Source organism: Mastigoproctus giganteus, chromosome 4 (assembly GCF_048544385.1).
Source record: "Mastigoproctus giganteus isolate SK-2022 chromosome 4, ASM4854438v1, whole genome shotgun sequence".
Classification (NCBI taxonomy): domain Eukaryota; kingdom Metazoa; phylum Arthropoda; class Arachnida; order Uropygi; family Thelyphonidae; genus Mastigoproctus; species Mastigoproctus giganteus.
In genome coordinates, this window is record NC_143578.1 from 113,818,001 (window position 1) to 113,841,556 (window position 23,556).

Consider the following 23,556-nt stretch of genomic DNA (forward strand, 5'->3'; position numbering starts at 1 on the left):
CATTAAAAAGAATTTATTTTATTTAAATAATTTTAAACCTTTGATAACAATGCTATATACAGATCAGACTTACCAACACATGATTTGGCGTGGAATTTACTATATATAAATCTAAGAAATTGAAATTCGAATTACTTAAATGTAAGGTCACGTTTAAGACAGATTGTTCCTGACTGCTCCTTTTAGCATTAGAAGAGGCATACGATGCAAGAAAGCAAGCTTATGTAGCATCATTAAAAAAAAAAAACCTCCATTCGTTCCAAATGCCTGCCCAGCTCAGCCTTAAATTTATTTAGGCTATCAACTTCCACAACAAAAGATGGAAGTCTGTTCCACCAATCAATTACCCGATGGCTAAAGGCAAATTTCCCCACATTTATTCTACAATTTGAATCTGTGCCCCCTCAGGTTCTCAATCTGAGCAAGAAGAATCCCATCAGCATTCAGCTTGCTCGACCCATTTAAGGCCTTACACACCTCGCAGGCGCTGCAATTTGCTTAAGCCTTTCTTGGTAAGAGCACCCCTTCTTTGTACTCGTTCAAGCAACTCTACATCCTTCCTAAAAAGAGGCCTCCAGAACTGTACACAGTACTCTAGGTGAGGCCTGACCATTGCCTTATACACGGGAATAATCACTTCCCTGTCCCTGCTAGCAAAATTCCTCTATATCATTGACAAGACTCCCTGGCAGCCCGTCTGCACAATTACCCCTAAGTCCTTTTCACTTCCCTGATGTAGTACCACACAGTTGGTACGTTTCTCTTCGGTTATTGCTACCCGTATGCTGTACTGTGCATTTGCCAATGTTAAACTTCAGTTGCCACTTCTCAGCCCATTTGCCCAACTTATCTAGATCCAGTTGGAGTAGCGTACTGTCATTAATAACCCTGCAAACTTGGACATTTGTATATTTATCAATGATATATCTTCATCAATATCATTGATAAATATACAAAATAACAATAGGCCGAACCTTGGGGAACTCCACGAAGAGCAGTGTCCATTGATTACCACTCTCTGTCGTCTCCCACTCAACCATCCCTTTATCCATTGTAGCAACTTACCCTTAATGCCATATCTCTCCAATTTGTACAGTAGTCTTCCATGTGCAACAGTATCAAAAGCTTTCCTGAAATCCAAGTATATGATATCAAAATTAGTTTTGGCATTCAGTTCCTTTGTGACCACATTATAGCATCCAATCAAACTGGTCAGACAAGACCTCCCTTTAACAAACCCATGCTGTGTCTTAACTATTACTGCAGTCTTGTCTAGATGATCCTGCAATGCTTCTTTAACCAGTGATTCCATTATTTTCCTCGGAACACAAGTTAAACTAACAGATCTGTAGTTACTTGTGTCATCTTTCGAACCCCGTTTGTGAATTTGTGATACATTTACACACCTCCAGTCCAAGGAAGCTCTCATAATTATGACTAAGGGTTTGCTGCCTCGTTTAATATAACCCGTCCACCCCGGGTGCCTTTCTTATGTTTAACTTCAACAATTTCTCCTCCACTTTGCTCTCAGTTATTACAAAATCACTTAGCTTCCTGTTAGCGTTTGATAAACTTCTGACAGGCATTCTCCTCATGTGTGAATGTAGATACAAAATACTCATTCAGTTTGTCAGCTACCTGAGCATGATCATCAATAGTCAACCCATCTATGTTAAGTGGTCCAATCTGATTCATCCCTTTCCTTCTAGAGTTTACATTAAGTAAAGAACTCTTTACATCCTTTGCCAAAGATTTCTCGTAATCTCCTTTGTGACTTGATTACAGACTAATTTATACCTGCCATAGGCTTCTGTGTCACCTGATACTTTATATGCATCCCATACATTTTTCTTCTCTGCCACGAGCCTCATTAATTCATCTGACATCCACTTAGGCCTAATCCTTGAACACTATTTCTTAGTTAGAATGAAAAGCCTAGTAGCCTCCACAATTAATCCCTAAAGGCTTTTAGAATTCAACGTTGGTAACATCATCAGTTGATCCCACTGTCTGAGACCACTGTAGTCACCTTTACGAAAGCAAAAGCCCTTCCCTGTAGCCTTGATGGTAGTTACATCTTTAAGTAATTCTCACATCAGTACATTGTGATCACCCAGTGGTTCCTTCATCTGCAAATTCTTAATGCATGAATAATCACTGCTGATAATCAGATCAAGAGTATTACTCACTCTAGTTGCCTGTGGAACATATTGGTGTAGAAAACATGTCATCCACAAGTTCGAGTCAATATCTGGAAAGTTAAAATCCCCAATATAAGACACTGATTTACTGGCCCAGTATTTCTCTGCACAATTGCTCATTATACTCATCAGATTCATTAGGCCTATAACACACACCTACCCTCATTTTTTCCTTTCCCAGTGCTTATGTCACACCAAACAGACTCAACATCAATTGGATTCACTTCCTTAGATTTTATGTGTTTCTTAACTAACAGCATAACCCCTCCTCCCTTCCTGTACACATTGCACTCACCAAATTCCAATTCTGCATTCCTTATATCTGTGTGACACCACGTCACACAGATATAAGTCACACCTTATATCTGTGTGACACCACGTCACACTGATGACACCTCATCAAATTTATTAACTATACTCCTAGCATTGGTGTACATACACCTGTTTCTACTCTTAGTTACCCTAACAGAGCCCATGTATTTACTTGTTCCACTATGAATCCCAGCAGTCCTGGAAATCTCCATTGCCTTGCTTTCTAGGCTGCTGTTCATTCCAATAGAAGCAGTGCAAGAATCACTTTCACCTCTGCCAGTGGCTACTATTAATCAATTAGTCCTTGTATTCCCCCCAAGCTAGCAGTTTTCCGACCCACCTAACACTGCCCCGATAGCAGCAGCAGCAAATATTCTTTCACCCTTTTCTATTTAAGTGTATCCGATCCCTGTAGAAGCAAGCACAGACCATGCTGAAAAAAAAAATAGCCCCTTTGAGCCTTGCACAATCTTTCCAGGGCCGAATTGATCAACAAGGCTCTGATCATATACTCCCTCCTATCGTGTGTGGGCAGAATTGCAGACACTTTCACATTTAATCCTAACTCGCCACTTTTTTTCAACATTGATCTGTACTTGTTGAGTAAATCTGCAGATCTCTTACTCTTAATGTCATTAGTTCCAGTGTGTACAACAACATCACCTTTTGTGCCCTTAAAAGATGATATCTGCTCTACAACGGCTCTACTTTTGCCACTGGCGAATTTTGAATATACATCCCCCCCACAGTAATGAACTGTTCCAGAATAATAAAAGACGAGTATATCAATTTTAAAACTGACCATAGATGGCACGCACAAAAGTTTATTTATACAAGATCGCTCAGTAATTCATTTTTTTTTTAAATGCTGGAGTATTATTGCTACTCGGGATGAAAATCTGTGTTCATCTGTTTTCTGAGTCATAATCAACCGAACAAAGACACTCATATAATTTTCATCGAAGAAGAGGACAGTAATGTTTTATTAACAGTTTATTAGAACTGTTCTGGTTCTATAATTTGATTTTTGAAAGAAAAAAGTGGAATTATTGTAACCTTCTCGAAAATTGACTTCAAACTTTTGAGCCAGCACCACATATAAAGATTCTTATGAACTGATGGAGTCCGCATTTTTGGAATGAACACCTGTTCCGCTATCCCCTTAAAAGTATCCTATTGACCTAAAGAGTTTTTTGTAATAAAAGGATGTTGAAAATTAATAAAAATCATTTTCTCTATCTAATGTATTTTTAAAGTAAAATCGCAGTTATTTTTTGAATAACCTTTGCACAAACGCTCAGCAGCACTTCTACACTTGATCGATACTGTCTTGCAGCCTATATGTATATCCAAAAGAAGCCAATCCTTCTGCATTTCCACTCCACTAGTCTAGTGGCATTAGTGAGAACATCTGTCACACAGTCCAGATCTGGTGTAATCGGATATCTATCTGTCGGAAAAATCACTCAAAAACCATGAAGAGAACAGGAAGTCACGAGGGAGATGCCCTTTACGGGGAAAGCGAAATAAATCACAGTAAATGTGTCTACAAAAATATGAAGGGAAACTAAATTCACCAAACAGAGAGGGATTCCAAGGCAAGTTGTTTATACATCTGCTCAAAACATATGGAGAGAAAAGACATTTAGCATGACGCACCGTATATAAAAGCCTTTAAATGTTACTCTACGATACTCCATGCTTTCTAGACTTTTCAGTGAGATCATTAATGCTTTTCTATTTACATTTACCATGATTGTTATATCCAAGAAGAGACAGAACGATGGTCATTTCTTACAGAAAGCGATTAACTTTTCAAGATCGACTCCAACTTTCCAAATCGCGCTACTTTTATTTCAGAATATTCGGGGGATAAAAGAGTAGCAATTAAATTTAAAGATATCGACAGCAAGAAAGAATGCTTACCTGTACTTGGGTTACATAATCTGAGCAATAGAATTCTTTGCAGTATTGACTCTTACGTAACCTGAAAAATTGCATTCTACATTACCCAAAAGACATAACAAGATTTGATATTTTATACACTCTTTAATTTCACTGAGGAATATTATTTAAATTTGTAAACAACTGGGGATAATCTTAATCATAAATAAACATCCCGCTGTTTTAGTTTTTATTGAGAACGGCCTTCGTACCGAATAAAGTAACTTAAATAAAATGATTATCTTTAATCGACATCCAATCATCCTTTGTTTTTTTTCAAAATGAACGTTATCAAAACTTGCGTCTAATTTCTAAGTTAATTTCAATAACTATCAGACTATTTTGTAAATTTTTTTTAAACTTGACAACAGATGTAATACAAATACAATAATTATGGCGCCATATTTAGTATCATTCCCACAAGAAAATATTTTATATGATGAACGCAGCTTACCAATTACTTGAAATACTTATTTGAACATGTTTAATATTAACTGGACACATTCCTGCTAAGTTTAGCGATTGCGCATGCTCCAAGAGACCTCACCTGTTATTGTTGCAAAGAGTGACTGCAGGAAATTCCAGCATCCCTTTATTTTCGACTCTCACCTCAACTGATGTAGCGTGAGCTGCATACAACGCAAAATAAGTGGTCGCGTGATAGAGAAATCCCAAGATGCATGAGACAAACAGGGCTGCCCACACAAATCTACGGGTCCAGGTGGTGGAACTGGCTATCTGGCTCACCCCACTCAGGGACGACTTGCTGAACACCTTGGCAGCGTTCTGCAGTTTAACAGCGCTGCGTTTCTTTTTGCTGGGCACGAAAGTGGTCCGACGAACATTGTCGTCACATGACTTCCACAAAGATTCAGATACGGAAGGGATGGTGGAGGCCGGAGGACGAAACGGCTTTCTGATCTTCTTGGTCATCGAGCGTTGTTACTGTTTTAAAACTACTTACATGCAGCTGGGGGGTTGGGGACGACATTCGTCAGCTCGGGGTGAGCTTAAACGCACGTAGCCATCTCATCCTCGGAAGTAATGGCTTGTAAGTATTTCACCTTTCTTTGATATTATAACTGAGAAGTTGTATGTGATCATCTCTCACGTGTATCATTCGGCTTACCGGTACTGGTAACTTGTCAGTGCATCGATCATCACAGTCACTCATGCTCTCCATCCTAGAAGAGGTTTTTGCACGCGACCTGGTCGTTAAGGTGTTTGTTAAATGGTATGAGGATATTTAATTGAACTTACTCCTGTCCCACCTTGCTCAAGAGGCAGGAGACGAAAAATAATGTACTGAAATAGGTGGTGCACTTATTCTACCTTCGATATATCAAGGCCAGGAGGACTAAACGGATTAAGTAATAGATATACGGCATTGGTTTATTTTTCTGCAATAATTTAACGTAATATATTGAAAAAAAAAAAAATTAAGAGGCTCCTTTTTGTGCTATTGCTGTAAAATTCAGCAACAACCGTGAAAGGATTCAAATTACCACAATAAAACATTTTTACTTTAAAAGTCTAGTCGAACTACGCGGTGCGGGTACAAATAGCTGAAGTTACGAGATTTACTTGGAGCCCCGGTAGCATATCGCTTATGGCATGCGCTTACTGGGAGAAACAACCTGGGTTCGAAACCCGCTGGAAAATTGTTCCAAAAGTTTTTTTTTTTCAGTACCAAGTTAGTCGATCTTGGGCCGAGTCTCGTGAGGGGGTGTTTTCCCCCCCTCACCCTCCCAAATCGACCATAGAACACACAAACCCCAACACCTACTCCTCTTACAAATATTTGATTAAAAATAGTAATGAAGTGTTGATCGTTTGGTATGATCAGTTGTCACTAGATAGCGCCACCGTGTATTCTCGTTAATCTGAGCTTGGCAAAGTTCAGTTTAATTCAGACTATTCTATAATCATTACAAAAAATTAAGAATCACATGCAAATGTGATGTGGTAGAAAAGAGCTATTTTACACATTGTTAAAATTTCAAAAAAACGAGAGAATCTCTTTTCTAAATTAAGCTCACTGAACCTGATGAGTGAAGAAAATTAATTTAAACTTATTTGGATTGGCCCTTTTTTCTTTCAATTAGAGAAAAGGCCCAAGTTAAGAAAATCTTTGCATGTTTCTTCGTCTCCTACATGTAGTAAATAGATGTTATTAGGTTCCCATGAGAAGATATGCGCATATAGCAAAATAATCATTTAGCACACAATGGAAATTATGGTGCTTGGCCGAAGTAAAGTATTTGCTTTGTCTCTCAATAGATGGCGTCACTTTCTACAAGGCCTTGAAATCATTGCCTATGCTGATATACCAAGAGCGATGAGTACAAAACGTTTATATCTACGAGAAAGGCTAATAGCGTAGCGTATGTGCAGCAATTTCAGCCACTGAGTTTTAGTGTTTGGATGGAAATGGCATAACGATGCCAATTATTCAAATAAGCAAAGGATTTTATTGGCTATTTTTGCATGAAAAGATTAATCCAATAAAATCAATTTAACTAAGCGTACAAATAATCTTTGCAGGCCTTTCTAGAGACTGCTCTGAATTTGCAGCGTCTGTCAATAACACTACCGGAGCATCATCTTTAATAGAAATATGCATTGCAGAAACATGAAAGGATTAAGCATGGTGGCCCCACCTCACAATGACATCAAGATCACTGAAAGAGTCGAATGATAAGAAACGTAAACCAATTTGAGGAGAAACTGCGAATATGTGGGCTACATAGCTTGCTTACTTTAGAGGGGTGGGAGGTCTGATTGAGGCAACAGTGAAATGTTCACTACTGTATTAAGTTACCATAGAACTAGGCGGTAGATTTAGGACTTTTTTAGCTTCTAGAAGAATACAAAACTAGTTGATACGTGAATTCAAGAAATCTTAGTGCTCAGAGGGGACTATTTCAAAAACAAAGTACAATCAATCACTTTTGTTGTAAAGATAAATACCAATCAGAGAGAGATACTGAAAATCCAGCAACAACCATGAAAGAATTCAAAGTACCACAATAAAACATTTTACTTCCAAAATTCGACTCATAAATTGTTTAGTCGAACTACTCCGTGCGGGTACAAATAGCTGAAGTTACGAGATTTGTTCGGAGCCCCGGTAGCGTATTGCTTATGGCATGCGCTTGCTGGGAGAAACAACCTGGGTTCGAAACCCGGTGGAAAATTGTTCCAAAGGTTTTTTCTTTCAGTACCAAGTTAGTCGATCTTGGGCCGGGTCTCGTGAGGGGGGGTGTTTCCCCCCCTCACCCTCCCAAATTGACCGTAGAACATACATAACACAAACCCCAACACCTACTCTTCTTACGTATATTTGAACTTAAAAATAGTTAACAGAAAGATAAATTAAGTAGTCCGCAACAGATAGCAGCACAGTGCAAGTTCTTATGAAATAATAAAAATATTCTCTCCAACGCAGGAATACCCATTAATCACAGCCACTCTGCAATGTATCTTAGAACCTTTAAAATGATAAATTAAGTTATTCTCAATAGCTCGCATCACGTTGCTAGTTCTGATGCAATTATAAATCCAAATGAAAGCTGTTTCCGGCATCCAGATCTTCAAGTAAGTCTCAACATAGCTTAATCACATGAGTTAAATTCGATTATTTTCTTGACTGAGTTAAAATATCAGTCATCTTACTTTTTTTATTCGATTAATCAGAATTTCCTGAAGGATTAAAAATGTTTCTTTTTTAGAAGATCGCCATAGTACATCTTAAATAGCCAAACATTTTACTAGTCTCGATCGGGGAGGTAGTCCATTGAGAAGTGAGTGATAGGGGATGATTTGATGGAAAATTTCCTACTGGTAGGATATCACAGTCATGGCACGAGGAAGTACAAAGGAATTAATGGAAACTTTGTATTTGAAGTCACTTATATATACGTGCATGTTAGCATCACTCATCAGGCAGATTCAGCGTAACAGTTGTCCAGTTTCTCTTCCATCGACTATTTTCCCAACAAAAAAAAACTTTTCTACATCTTCTGAATTGTGCTTGTACTTGGAGAGAGGTTGCACCACCCTCGTTATGGCTCTCGCCTCCAGAGATATTTTCATGACATTGTTGTTGACCTTGTCCACTTGATTCGCAGTCATTCGAAGATTATAAATGGATTTTATGACTGCTCAGATCTTCGATATAATACAGTGTATGAATAAGAAGTAGCATGAATAAGATCTTAGTGAGATACTGTTAATTATTAACTGAATGTCAGAAATGTTCAAAAGATTCATGATAGGGCCGATCTGAAAATAAGTGGCCTTGAGGCGATACTGTTTTATTTGTATCACCCAGGAGTTTCGCACATGGACGGAAATGAAGGCAAAATTTTTAATATTAATCGGCAGCGAAACAATCACAGAGTGTTCCGAGTAATTTTCCCTAAAAATCTTATCTTTCTCGATAAGAGTGAACTGAATCAAAAATAACAGCCTTTCTTGCAAGAACTAGGATCCCTGGTACATATGGACCAACGTTTCACTGATGAGTTCTACCGGCTGTTCTTAGGAAACCATGTTGCAGTTTTTCCAAGACGATAATGCACCGCAACATCGGGCCCCAACTGTGCACGAGTGGTTCGAGGAACACAGTGAAGATGTCACCCATCATGATTGGCCTCCAAATTCACCTGATGGAAAGTCTTACAGGCAGTATGGCTGCGGATCCCTACGGACGTCTCCAGACATCCAGTGGAGTCAATGCCTAGGCGAATAGCAGCTGTTATCGTGCGAACGGAGCTGAACACGGTATTAGGTAGGTGGCCATAATTCAGTGATCACTGAGTGTATATACTGCTAATAAAACTCTTATTACGCAATTGGTGTAATAATATTTCAAAGATTTTACGCAAAAATACACTGTTAGATTAAACCATGAACTTCAAATAATAATTATCATCACTTATCAACGTATGAGTAATGCGGATTTAAAGGTCAAGTAAATTTCGCAGCTTAACAATTAAAATAAATATATATTCTGTTTGGCCCTGACTAGGGGCAAACTTCCGCACTTCTATCCTACAACTGTCTTTCCTCAATTTGAATTCATGCCTCCTTCTGGTTTGTATTCTGAGCAAGAGAAAGAATCCCATCAGCATTGAGCCTGCTCAATCAGATCGCCTCGCAGGTGTCTACTCTCCAGACACCATAATTTGCAAACTTAAGCCTTTCTTCGTAAGAGCATTCCCTTTGTTGCCCTTCTCTGTATTCGTTCTAGCAACTCCACATCCTTCCTAAAATGAGGTGTAAGGACCCGTCCTTACATTAATTAATAAAAATTGTTAAATATTATGAGAATTTAACTGTAGTACGAATAGTGGTTTTCTGGTACAAACAACATGGATTAAGAAACACTGGAATTCAAAAATACCTTCCAGTCACTCTCTGTTTAGTAGTAGCTTGTTTGTATAGAAGTTCTTTGACGAGTGAGTGAAAGTAATATACCATGACAAATCCCCCATTAAGACAGAGGCAGATGCACCATAGAAAGGGCCAAGAGTGCTTAAGCTGGCCCTCTTAAAGATTTCACGGTGAAACGCTATTAGAGGTGGGCGACGTCACCAGGTGTGCGCGCGTGAGGTCACGGGAGGAGCTGTGACGCTTCTCAGCTGACCGGAACTTCCGCCTCTCTTTCTAGATTGTTCTCGTATGTTCGAGGTCCACGGAAGTTGGGACACAAAGAGTAAGGAAGACCCGCCCACGGAAGAGGAGAGGAGACAAATGAGAACACAGGAAAAAGGATGTGCAGATCTCCTATTGGCCAGGAAGAAAGTAGAGGGAATTTTGAGAGGGAGATTTCGGAAGAAGTTTTCGTGGCATTCTGGAAAAGTTTTCGTGACATTCGGAAGAAGTTTTCGGAGGAGGCTGAAGAAGTTCACGGAGCGGTCTGGAGAATGAATTGAAGGAGTTGGAGGACGATACTAAGCAGAGCAGTAGTCTAATTTGGGTGATAGCTGCAGACCTGAGATAGATGGAAGCAGTGATAGAAATTCTGCATATCCCGACAGCCCGTAGGAATGTTCACCTGTAAACATGGAAGCCGTAGTGAGGAAGAAGGAAGAATCACACCCTGAGAATTATATAGGCAAAGCCAGTCGAATGAGTGGTCGAACCATTGACCTACTCGAAAACCCCTCTATCCACGGAAGAAGAAATGCTGACCGGTAAAGAGTATGCGACACTGATTGATTCCAGCCGTGCAGTACCCGGTAGGGAAACACCATGATCACCGAGATCCCCAAATGAGCGCCCCCGCATTCCAGTACCTGAATGACCGATATGAAAGGAAGCCGAGCAGAGAGGGAAGTTCCAGGCCAAACACGTAAGTGCTAGAGAGTTTACCGAAATAGGTGTACTTAATTTATTAAGGAGAGGACTTTAGGAGAAAAATGTGTATATTTAAGTAATGAATATATGAATAAAGGGGTAATGTATTTAAGACGGACGCAGCCTATAATTTGAAGTGAAGCTCCTCATATAAATGCTTGCTGGAAGGAGAGGGTATGATAGTTAACTGAGAATTGTTTAATGTTGGGAAAGGTTTTTATAATATGTATGAAATTGAAGGTTGAAATTTCAATTTATTATGAGTTGATTTGTGGAGAGTATTTCTGATTTGAGTAGGGGCTAATTAATAAGTGATATTATAAAGGTATAGAGGATTAACTGTTCAGAAGGGTAATGTTAAATTGAATTGATTAATATTTCCTGTTGACCTGATTGCAGAAAGGGTGTCTAATTGAATAAATGCAATTTTTTCACAAATTGAGACACGAACTCTGAAGGTTTTTGTGAGCCAGTTCATTGGCTGGTAGTTGTTCGTTTTTTATACAGACTGTTCATAAGAAGAGTGGGAAGAATCTATGTAAAGTGTATGACACGACCTATTGAAGTCCCTGTAAAGAACATGAAGAGACACCATGACATAATGAATAATAATGTGTATTAGAGTAGAATATCTGATGATGAAACAATTGAGTTTGAACAAGATATTTACACATATAAAGGTTAATGAATTAACAAGTCACCAGCCAAATATAGTTTGACCAAACACTATTGCTAATTTCTGTATGATATGTTAATAAACATTGTTTTATTTTACATTCATGTGTTGGAGTCTGTCATTCCGAAACTCAGCCAATCCGGTAGAAAAATACCTAAAATAATTGGGGTCCCCTTTGGGTCTGGTAATCTTCTGAGAACAAACAAGTCAGATGCTAAGTGGGAGGATTGGACTACGGGGATATACATATAAAAAAGGGGATAAATTATAATAATTAAAATATAAAGAAAATTAGGGCAACCAAGAAAAACAATAATACCCCAGCCCCACAATAACCAGAACGACCCCCACAGAGGCCTCCAGACCTGTGTACAATGCTCAAGGTGTGGCGTGACCATTGCCTTATACAAGGGAATAATCACCTCCTTATCCCTGCTAGAAAAATTCTGTATATCATTGACAATACCTCATGACCTACCCTGGCAGCCTGTTTGCATTGCTCAGAAAACTTCATATGTGACTGCACAATTACCCCCAGGTCCTTTTCACTTTCTACCACTGTCAGTGTAGTACCACACAGTTGATACGTTGCTCTGGGATTACTGCTTCCGATATCCAGTACTTTACCTTTGTCAATGTTAAACTTCAGTTGCCAGCTCTTCCTCCACTTCCCTACAGAATTCCTCATGTGTGAATGAAACCAAGTACGGAAGAAAACCAAATTAGAGAATCATAAAAAATATATTTGTTTATCTATTAACTTGATTATGTTTATATTCGGCTATAAATAGCTAAATGGTGCTTATGGCTTGCGCTGAGAAATAAGCCGTCTTCTAAAGTTTTTACTTTCGGTTAGTTGAGCCAAATTGACCAAAGAACACACACAATAACAGACACTGCCTTTTCTTGCTTATTTTCCATAAAAAAGGAAAATATGTAGGTAGATCACACAGTTGCCAAGAGATGGCGCTACAATTCTTATTCGATTGCTGCTATTGTGTGGTTAATTCGGCCAAAGTTTTAATAATTTCTGCATGTTTCCATCCATCTTGAATGTGGGGAATATTCAGATTTATATTCTAGTTTTTAACTGATATGTGATTTAATATATATTACGAGACTAGTAATAATTATTAAGTGATACTATCACGTCACAAAGAATTGTACCGACTTGTAATTAATATTGACTGGTGGAAAAAAAAAAAATCATTTTTATGGGAAAGATATAGTATACACGCACGCAGTAACTTTTATCGTATTTTTCTGTATTAATTCATATTCGATGATTCAAGTTTACTGTGTTATTCAAAGAATTAAAAAAAAAAACATTTATGGAGATTGTATTATGCGTCACGAGATGGCGCCACTCGTTACCATTCGGCATATCTGGTGTTCGATCAGTCATAACTTAGCAGAAAGATAATGAACTTTTGCATATTTTCAACTCATAGATCGCATGACATTTATTGCTTTATGAATTCTTTATAAGAAGCTTCTGTTTGTTTTTGTCTGATGTGTATGCAGATGAGTTTGGAACGCAATTTAAAGTTTTGTTTCGTTCTTTGTAGGCGCTAGTCTGCACAACTGACAGTAATAAAAATGCATATAATTTAATGCTGTTGAATTCATTTTGTCATTCTGCAATTCGCTCACTTTGATGATTAGATTTAAACCATATTTATGAACGAACTGAGGCCTATATAAAAATCGAAATTTATTATTTGTGCACTTACTAAGCTTTTATGAATCGATATTTGCTGCTGACGTGTTCAGTGACCCCCCTACCCTGTTTGAAAACTTGTAAATGGCTATTTAAATTACGTATTTATTCCTGGCAGCAGTACCTTCGCCCATGTTGTACATGTTTATCAATTACTCTTGTTATAATGAGAAGGAATTCCCAATTCGCCATCAGATGCATCAACTTCCTTGCCCACATTCATTTTCGTAATGGCCCACGCCATCAGTACAGACTATGAGTTTATAATTCATCACTGAATGCTGTAAAACATAACATGCTTCATTACTTTAATTTTATTCTGTTTTAACATTTAATCGCCACCTTTTCCATTAATGAACATATTTAAAACTTATATCAATATAATACGCATTTATTGTGAATCTAGGATACTATCACGGTGTATTTCTGGTGATTCATAGATTTCAATTTTATTTGTTGAACATTCCTTGGTTTGTCACAAGGTGGCAGCGCCTGTACCGTAGTCCACGATAGTGTGTTTGTGGTCCTTAACACAGTTTTACTTGATATTATTAAGTTGAAATTGATAACTTCTAAGTTAAATTGTAGTAAAACACCGGATTTAGATATGGTGGAAGACAGCAGAATAGTTAAAGCTGTTGAACTTTTCCCTGAAATTATTCTAAAAATGTATAATAAATGTTATGTGGAGGGAGTCTTTCCAGGTTTCTGGAAGATTGCCCTATTAAAATTAATTCATAAACCAGAGAAGGAATTAACTGATCCAAGAGCTTACAGGCCTATTCTCTGTCAGCTAACTTGGGCAAGATATTTGAAAGATTATTGTTATTGTAGGCTTTCTTCTAGTAAATATGTGTTAGCTCTGTTTGTGGACTTTGAAGGCGCTTTCGACACAGTGTGGTATAAGAGCGTCCTTCAATCTCTTAAAAAATATTTATGTAGAAGAAGGATTTTGGTTAGATCTCAACATTTAGAGTATAAAAATGATATAGATAGAGGGTGTCCACAAGGGTCAGATTTAGGTACAGTGTTCTGGAACCTAGTTCTTAATCAATTGCTCCAAACTGAATCATGGGAGTGATTCAGTTTGAAGTCATCAGTATTTGCTGATGATGACTTGGTTATTTGTGTTCAAGGAAACTCTAGAATGGAAATACAAAGAAACAGTAATGATGATATTCAGGGGGAAGTTAGATTATGGTAGGTCCCCCTAAGTTACATATAAATTATAAACAAATACCTTTAGTATCTAAGGTGAAGTATTTAGGAATAATTATAGAAGACAGGTTGTTATTTACAACACACCTTGAAAATATAAGAATTAAAAAGTTTGCAGCATCTATTGTCCGTATCACTAAATCAGACTGGGGAAACGTGTTAAGTCTGTATTATAAGGCAAATTTTATTCCTATTATTGTGTATGCAGCCTCAGTGTGGTTTCATAGGTTTAATAATGTTAAGTTCCAGAAGAAATTACTATCAATTCAAAGAGTGATGCTTTTAACTATAGTGAGAGCATGTAAGACTATATCAACTAGTGCACTGCAGGTTTTAGCTGGGGCACTTCCTTTAGATTTGGTGGGAGTATTCTGAGCTTTTGGATATTTTTTAACCAATGATTTAATGATAGGTATTAAGAAAGAAATATTCTTATGAAATTAATTGATATTTGACAGCAAAGATGGAATACTAGTGAAACTGGTGCTGTGACTCGTTTGTTCATTCCACTAGTTAATTTTAATTATGAAAACAAGTTGACTAAGTGGTTTTATCCTAATATTGAGACCTCTTTTATATTAACTGGTCATGGTTCTCTAAGACAAAAGTTATGAGTGCCTGCGATCCGGGATTTGTAGTGCAAATTGCACTGACAGAGCAGTAGACCCTGGCCCGCCTTCATGTCTTAGGGATGGGCACCAGGTATGAGGCACTCAGATAGTGCCTACTCCATGGTGATAAAGAGGCCTGTGTTTATTATTTTTTTTTTTTTGATACAAAATATATAGGTGGAGATTAGTCTGGGTGCCACCCTTGACATGTATACATACAATACAAAATCCCCCCCCCCAAACGCACCCAAGGTGCTGTTATTGGATCAGTACTTGTCTGGAGGAGAAGCCTCCGAAATTGCGCATGTTAGTTGAGTCTCAGTTTTATCCTGAGGATTTTTTAGACGGCACCTGTTTGATCAATGTCAAACGAAGGAATGTGGAGATGATGTCAAGTCCCCTTTCCCTCATAAACGGATAAATCCATCTGAAAAATTTGGAACTTAAATACCATTTATTGAAGATTGGATTATTTATCACGAGATGATACCAGTCTAGTATCTTGGATTATCGAAGTGTACATTGTGGACTGCATTCTGAGAACATCATGGACGGAGAGCTATCTACCACCAATAAACTGCAAATCATCTTGGATTGGAAAATGACATGGAAACATGACGGACTGTCTGGAAGGTGTAATTCGACAAAGAAGATCGTCTAGGCAAGGCGATCCCAGTCAGCATCCTGATGCAAACGTTGAGTAAGAGAATTATGGAAGAATTAAGTCTGAAAGAGATTCGTAACGGTTATTCAGTTGAATATTTCTTTTCAGAAGTGGCTATGATTCTTGTGTCATGAGGGAAAAAATCAGATGTGTACAGACCATTGTGGTGACTGAATGTAATTGAGCAGGCATCAACGACTTTAATCGTACAAGCATCATTGAGATCAACTCCCTCACACTACAAAAATTCTATGCTGGCATGTTTAAGTTCTGAATCTGAGAAAGCTTTTACAAGAAGAATTACCTTACCTGTCTTGTCGGCTCTCCCTATATACATCGTTCATTCCATAGTGAAACTCCCCACCACTTATTTTCTCTATTTGCTTTATGCCAGCTTAGTTCTCCTAACAGGACTACAAATTTAATAATTTTATTGTCCCCCCCCCCCGACATTGTATGCACAGTTAAGTATAAGTATTCTTATACAGTTTACTACAGTGACGTAGTGGTTTTTTCTTTTCTTTTTCCATGGTGTGGACATTGGAAGCATCTTCCAAGTGATGTAAGAAGGAAGGAAGAGAGATTATTCATTGCTACCATAATAGAAAAGCTATAATAGAATTATTCTTGATTTGCGATCGATATATGCGTGTTGAACGCTAAGATATTCGGACGATTTCTTACATCATAAAATAAGAGGGAAAACATTGTCAATAAAAATAAATGCAATTGTATTTGATCTTTCCTCACCGCCCTCTGTCGAATCTTCTACGCCATCCTATAGTTACGTAAGGGGCATTTACATTTGGAACAGAACCTCTATCTTTGTAACAACACATTTGATCCCATCTTCTGGTTGTGATAACGAAGGGCCCGAAAGGAACACTCTAAGTCACATTCTATAGTCCTCATGAGATGGTGGGAAACAGTAATGCAGTATCGAGACTAGGTGTTTCGTTTAAAGGAGTGCAAACTACCACTCGATGATTCATGGAGACTGGCACTTTAAAGGCACGGAATGCTGAAATCCGAGTTGAGTTCAATGGGAACAGAGAAACTCCCGCATCGATACACACTGTAAAACTTCGTGTTAAGCAAGAAGGACTTCTTGCTTAACGATCCGAAAGAAACGATTGGGCAAGAGTCATCAACATTGGACATTTGAACGGTGGAAAAACGTACTATGGATGGATGAATCCAAATTTGAAAATTTTGGATCCATGGAATTTATGTGACATGATAAACTGAATAAAATACAGTCAAGCATGGTGGTGGTTCCATCACGATCTAGGGTTGCTGCTTCTTTTCTGGAGTGGGTGAAATAATAAGAAAAGAAGGCTATAAAAACATTCTTGAACGTGTGGAATGAATTTTATATTTCAACAAGACAAATCACTCGAAGCTTCGGGTCATAGTCTTGCACAGTTCTAATCTACCTATCACTGATCCACATAAAGCACTCACTGAGCTAAAATATACGGTATATGGATGGCCTGTGGAACTTCATGTTGATCCAGTCATGGATGTATCATTAATGAACACAACAGTGATTGCCCAGTATTAAAAATCATTAATGTGGTCTGTATTTGTTCTGTCCGTCGAGGGTTGTGTGGTGTTTCCTCCGAAAAACATACGAGCCGACCATAGAATACAATGACACCTCATGACCTTGCCTGAAACCAAAAATAGGAGGCAATTTGGATCTGTGTGGGGAGTTACCAAGAGAAAATTCACTTAGCATTGCACAATGAAGACAAATGTGCTTCGTATAACCATATTAATCAAAGAACCTCACAGTTGGCCGAATGAAACGTGACAACAATCTAATTGAGTCTCCTAATGCAGGAAACTGGGAGTCTCGATGCTGGTTACTCCCACAAGGTTTAGGAAACCGCAGAAATCTCTTATAATAGTCCCGGCATTCCTATAATCAAGCAATTTTTAAAAATCATTGAAAACTTCGAAATAAAATAAAAATACACTACAACCGTTTTTGAACTCCTTACCATTTGTGACTTTCTGAGAAGCCAACTGTCGTGTACTACTTGAGGAAAAAAACATTCTCCACGACTAGTTTGTTTTTTTATTTCAGCTAAACGTGCCAACCGGTATAATGACTACGTCTTCAATAATGTAGAAGCGAATGAATAGGGTTACGTCTCTCATTTTTTATTTCACACACCACGAGACTTATAATTGATTGTTTTTCCACTGTCACGCTAAAAAAAAACCCCTCAGTTCTACTCTTTGTCAGCACTTTTACTAACCCCGTTTGTGTTAAGGTGCCAGATTACGAAACCCCCATTCCAGGCACTTAACCAGATTACTCCTTGCATGATGAATGTGTGGGAAGGCGATGCAGTTATCACTGTCCTCCAGCCAGCAACACAAAATAGGTGCGCTTAATAATTTACAAAATTGGAATTTCGGCGCATAATTCTTCCACAGGAAACTGATCCTTCGAGACGGCGATTGTTTTATCGCTTTCTATAATCAGCGATATTTCATCTTTCCAGATGTAAGAAAACACTCGGAACAGATGACAGTGGGCTGTTATTATGGAAAAAAAAAAAAAAAAAAGAGGCGAGAGCTGAAACGTCATCTCACAAACACTGCTCAAAATTAATTTCGCTTTGCAGTGACAAATCGACGCCTGCAATTATAATAATGGTCGCAGCGGATGCAAAATACATGAACTAATCTTCGTAGTGTCTTGCGTACCAATCGCACGTCAGTCTCCAGTAACAGCAACCGGTATTATCGAGTAATGGCTACTTAAAATTCATTATTGTGTCCTCGCTACTACAATCATTGTCTTAATTAATGCGATAGGTTCAACGTTCCGTTGTAGTTGCCCCCGTAAACGATGGCTATCCGCATCATATAATGTAATATTAAGGGACCGAGTGTCGCCTGCTTTTGTATGGGCACGCATTCAATTCTCCAGGAACGCCCGCGCCCGGTTAAAATAAACCAACGCGGCAGTCGAAATCTGAAAAGATTCAAATCCAGCGACGTTTATAAATATTGCGCTCCCACTTTCAACCCTTCCCCCATTTTCGATAATAGAACGCGTCCACTGTTATTTAACAATACGAGTCCATCGAGAATTATTCGCGTTCTATCGCGTGCTTTAACAATAAGTTCGTGCCTCGTGCACTCCATTGTTAGAGATCATAAATTGATGGATCAGCGAGTATCACTTCTTTTATGAGTGGATGTTGCCAATCCTGGATGGACTTCTCTCACTTACGATCTCGTTTAATCTTTAATCGACTTTTGTGGTGCTGAAATCTAAAGTGAAAATAAATCAATAGAGTACTGTCGGAATATTCATTCTGTCAACTATATTGACCCGGTAAATCACGGGCCGTTACATAGCTCTTGCGAACTGCCCTCTTCATCCCTAAATTATTTAATCTTTTTTTCCACCCGACGTCATAAACAGGGGCTGATATCGTCGGAAATTGTCTCGTGCCAGTAAACTTGTCATTTTCGATCACAAATAACTGTAATCTGAATGGATGGCTAGTGGCTCGGAACAGAGCAAGACCATCGCAATAGATGGGTCGTTATGCGCAACATTACTGATATCGAACAGGGTAATGTCCAGTGGGTTTCATGCGTAATGTGCCGCTTGGATTTACTTGCATTTTTCTCAATGCATACTAAGCGAGAGAAGAGTTTTTCTTTTTATATTTCTTCTCTTTTTTACATGATTCCTGAACATAAGAAAAAGCTGTGTGTATCAACACGTGAAGTGACTCTCCTTTGTTGGGGAGCACACAGTCCTCCCCACTCTGAATGTAAGTGTCACTTCTTATATGACGGATGAAAGTGGCTTTCAGAACCATCCCCCCAAAATTGTTTTGGGTTTTTGCGTTTCCCCCGTACATCAAATTATATCACAAGTGCGATGACTTGTTTATACTAACAATGCGATGTCCTTTCGTCGTTTATTCAAACAATGCGATGACCTTAGTCGTTTATTCAAACAATGCGATGTCCTTTCGTCGTTTATTCAAACAATGCGATGTCCTTTCGTCGTTTATTCAAACAATGCGATGTCCTTTCGTCGTTTATTCAAACAATGCGATGTCCTTTAGTCGTTTATTCAAACAATGCGATGTCCTTTAGTCGTTTATTCAAACAATGCGATGACCTTTTGTCGTTTATTCAAACAATGCGATGACCTTTTGTCGTTTATTCAAACAATGCGATGACCTTTAGTTGTTTATTCAAACAATGCGATGACCTTTTGTCGTTTATTCGAACAATGCGATGTTCTTTTTTTCCCAACAGGCATGTCCTTTTTGCTCAAAATCTTTTAAAGCTAAATTGCACAATTTTTATAATAAATGCGCAAAAAAATTTAAGCCCAAGGGCATTAATCGAATCCCTAAGTTAGGCCTACTGGACACTAACAAATAAACCTTGACAAATCCCTTTCTGATAACTTTTTGTCCCTTTATCAGCAGCGAACATCCATCCAGTCGTGGTCTCTGGAGACAGCCCGAGTGACGTCACACTTCATTATTGCCTTTATTGTTTCTAGGAAGGAAAGAAGCAACTAGAACCGAGGAAGCCAGCTTGTATCAGGTGCTCTCAGTAATCTCTGGTCAGTAAGTAAAGTACTTAGTCGTCAATTCCGTTGTGGTGTGTACGACAGGCCTAAGAAACCTGTCTTTAATGTCAAATCCTGCCGTGCGCGTCTCTCTTCCTTTGATCCTCTCTGATCCCTCCGAATCACGCAGCGCATCCGGGTCGGCCAGCTGGCTTCGTCGTCTTCGCCATGAAGAGAGAGAGAAAAAAAAAAACTTAATTAAACAACAGTCTGTTGTAGGGGAGCGCACGCCGACATTCGTTCCGTAAGTGAATTACGGAGGGGGAGGGGAAAGGTTTCGGCTGTCCTACGACCTGCAGATCGATAGCCAAGTTATGGCGATTCTCGAAGGAAACAGCGAAGATATCCGTTAATCTGGTTACTAAAACCGGCCGTGGATTGAGCGAGAGTGGACAGGCGATGAACTGGATGACCCTTAACCTTTATTTAGAGCCATGTCGGGTCTTGTTCGGATCTAAGTCTCCGCGAAGACTCTGTAAAGCTCCGAAATGGCAGCAATTTAGAGATAATGCGCTTGTGAATCATCCTGTGTCGTACATTTACAGGCTTAATCTCTCTCTCATGCAGGTGACTGAAGACCAACCAGTGCTCTTACTGTGTACGGTAGCGGATCGATGCTCATTTTGTACGATCTGTCCATCCGACCTAATGGGTAGTTCCAGGATTTATTGGGCTTTCATGGGATTTCGTAAACGCAGTATTACTGCATCCGATTATTATAAAAAAAAAACCTGTCAAGTTCCAATTTAGAAGCTCCGATACTCTCTTAGTTCATAAAATGAAGTAAGAAGTGTTCCTTAACTCCGAAGAATGCTTTGTCCAGAAAGAACGAATGCATTAAGAGATTAACAAATATGGTCATGACATTTTCAATTTGTTTTCTCCAACGATCTTGACAAACACTTGGCTCCATTTTAAGTGGCGTCAAGAAGGAAGAAGGATATCAAGAGGGAAGGGATTAATAAGTCTTATTAATCCAAACTACGTGTCGGGGAGAGTTATGTCATCTCTTCTTCAGGTGTTAATTGTGCTCACACAAATGGAAGGAGGGGGATGCATTAAAAGTAACGAAAAATGTAGTATGAAGCAACGCGACCCTACCATTGCTCATTCACCAAGTTGAGAAAAACAAAACCATTTTAATGGAAGCCCAGAAGGATCTAAAATGCGATTTAGAACCAACTAGCGTGTTTGTAGTTTCGAGATCAATCTGTAAAATTCGCTCCTCTAAATTAAAGAGTCCCCCGACTCAATTGGCAGTTGGCCAGACAGCTCCTACTGCGCCCCCAGTCGTTGGATTGCCGAACTATAGGAGGACAGACAGTAAAGTGAGTACAGAAGTTGTGATATAAATATATAACGCATTTCACAGTAGGCAAGGACAAGCCTCTATCAATCACACGGGCGACTGGCAGATGGTGTGGTCAGAGGGAAGCCTGGAGAGCGAACCGGCGTAAATCTGTCATATTAAACTTGATAAACGGGAAACTCGGTAAACGTGTGCAGACTGGCTAACGTTTACCTTCCCAGCTGTGATGTGGTAATGTGACACGTCCTCTCGCGGCTATTGTTATATATATACGCTGCGCGTGACTGGAACGCTATCCTCACGTCCGTCAACCCTCTAATAAGAAATACGCCTATTATGTCGAAAATCGAAGGGATTATAGAAATTCCAAAGCGGTTATGAAATCAGAGTAAAATAGTGGAGCTTGTCTCGTTGGCCATTGCCTCTATGATTAAGTTTACGCGGAGCCAAACCTCTGTGATGAATTCCTAAACTAGGATGGTGTTGAAAATTGGATTCCTCCTATTCTCTGCATTGCTCGGGTGCTATGCAGTGCAGCGGCATTTACAGGTGATTGTTGGTAGGGGAATGTTGACGTGTATTGTATTCCGTTGGCACCCGTCAATTACGTATTTGATTGGGATGCCGAGTTTTGAAGTCTGATTAGGGATGTCTAGAGTTTAATCTGCGCGCCAGATGAAGTTTTTATGCGTAATTCACAGACGATGTTCTTTTGTTTAAAAAAAATCTAAAAATTTTCACAATGATGCTTCTTTATTAGAGATCTCAAAAAAAAAAGCTAAAAATAACGGAATTTCCGTCGTTCTTGTTTACATTTTAAGCGCGAGAAATCTCGAACGAAGACCGACCTGAAGGTATTTAGACAGCAACTGCTTTAAGACGTATATGGATGATTCATTTGGAAATCGAAGATGCGACGCTGTTATTTGGAGTCGATAGGGAAAATCTGGGCTGTCATGGACCATTAGCTAATACAGGTGTTCTGCAGACGCACGAGCTCTCCGCATCAACCATTAATCATGTATAGCCCTACGCGTTGCGCAGTGCATTAAATAAATGAAGCATTTGCAGATGAGACCGTGATCATCTTGATGTCCCGAAAGCCGTTAAATTTTCAAACTGTTGTGAAAGGAGGATGTTGTCTTCGCATCGAGACCCTCTCCGGCGAAGTCAAATTCAGGTGATCAGCGAAGTTTCGAATGTGTATTATAACGAGGTAGTGAGTGGCGTTATTAATGGAATAATTTCATCGCTCATCTTACTGACTGCTGCTAACACCAAGTAGCCCTGTTTATCCATATTTGTCAATCAGAAGGGTAGATTTTTACTGAGGAATAAAATGCAATCTAAGTGAACAGGATTTTATTCTCTTATGTCTTCAACCAGACAGGATAGGTAGAGTGTCGAAACACTGTAGAGAATGAATCGATCGATATGACAAAAGATTGGACTGAGGTAGACTGGATTAGATCTTAAGATCTAGTAGGATATCGAAATCTGTCCATTTCGGATGAACATAAGTTGCTAATCGAAGGTAAACAAGATTATCCTTATGCATACGTAAAAAATGATATCTTTAATTCCTTTTTTTTTAACAAATAGAATTCTGCTGAAAAGATGCTTCAATTTCAACATCGCAAAGACCAAATAATGGTTTCATTTCCTGATGAAAGCCAGTGTTTGATTAGCATCTTAGCTATAGCTGACGCCCCTATGGATTCGACTGTGATGAGCAGGGATTTAGTGACAAAAGCTAATTGCACGAGTCGTGCTTCTAAATTACCACCTGATCCCCTTCTCTGCCTGCGATGCTATAGCCAGCGAGCTAAGGTGTGTTATGGATCCACTATTACTGGATTTCCTATAGGGACATGATCTTTGTTAATATTTCAAATCATAATTTTATATACATTT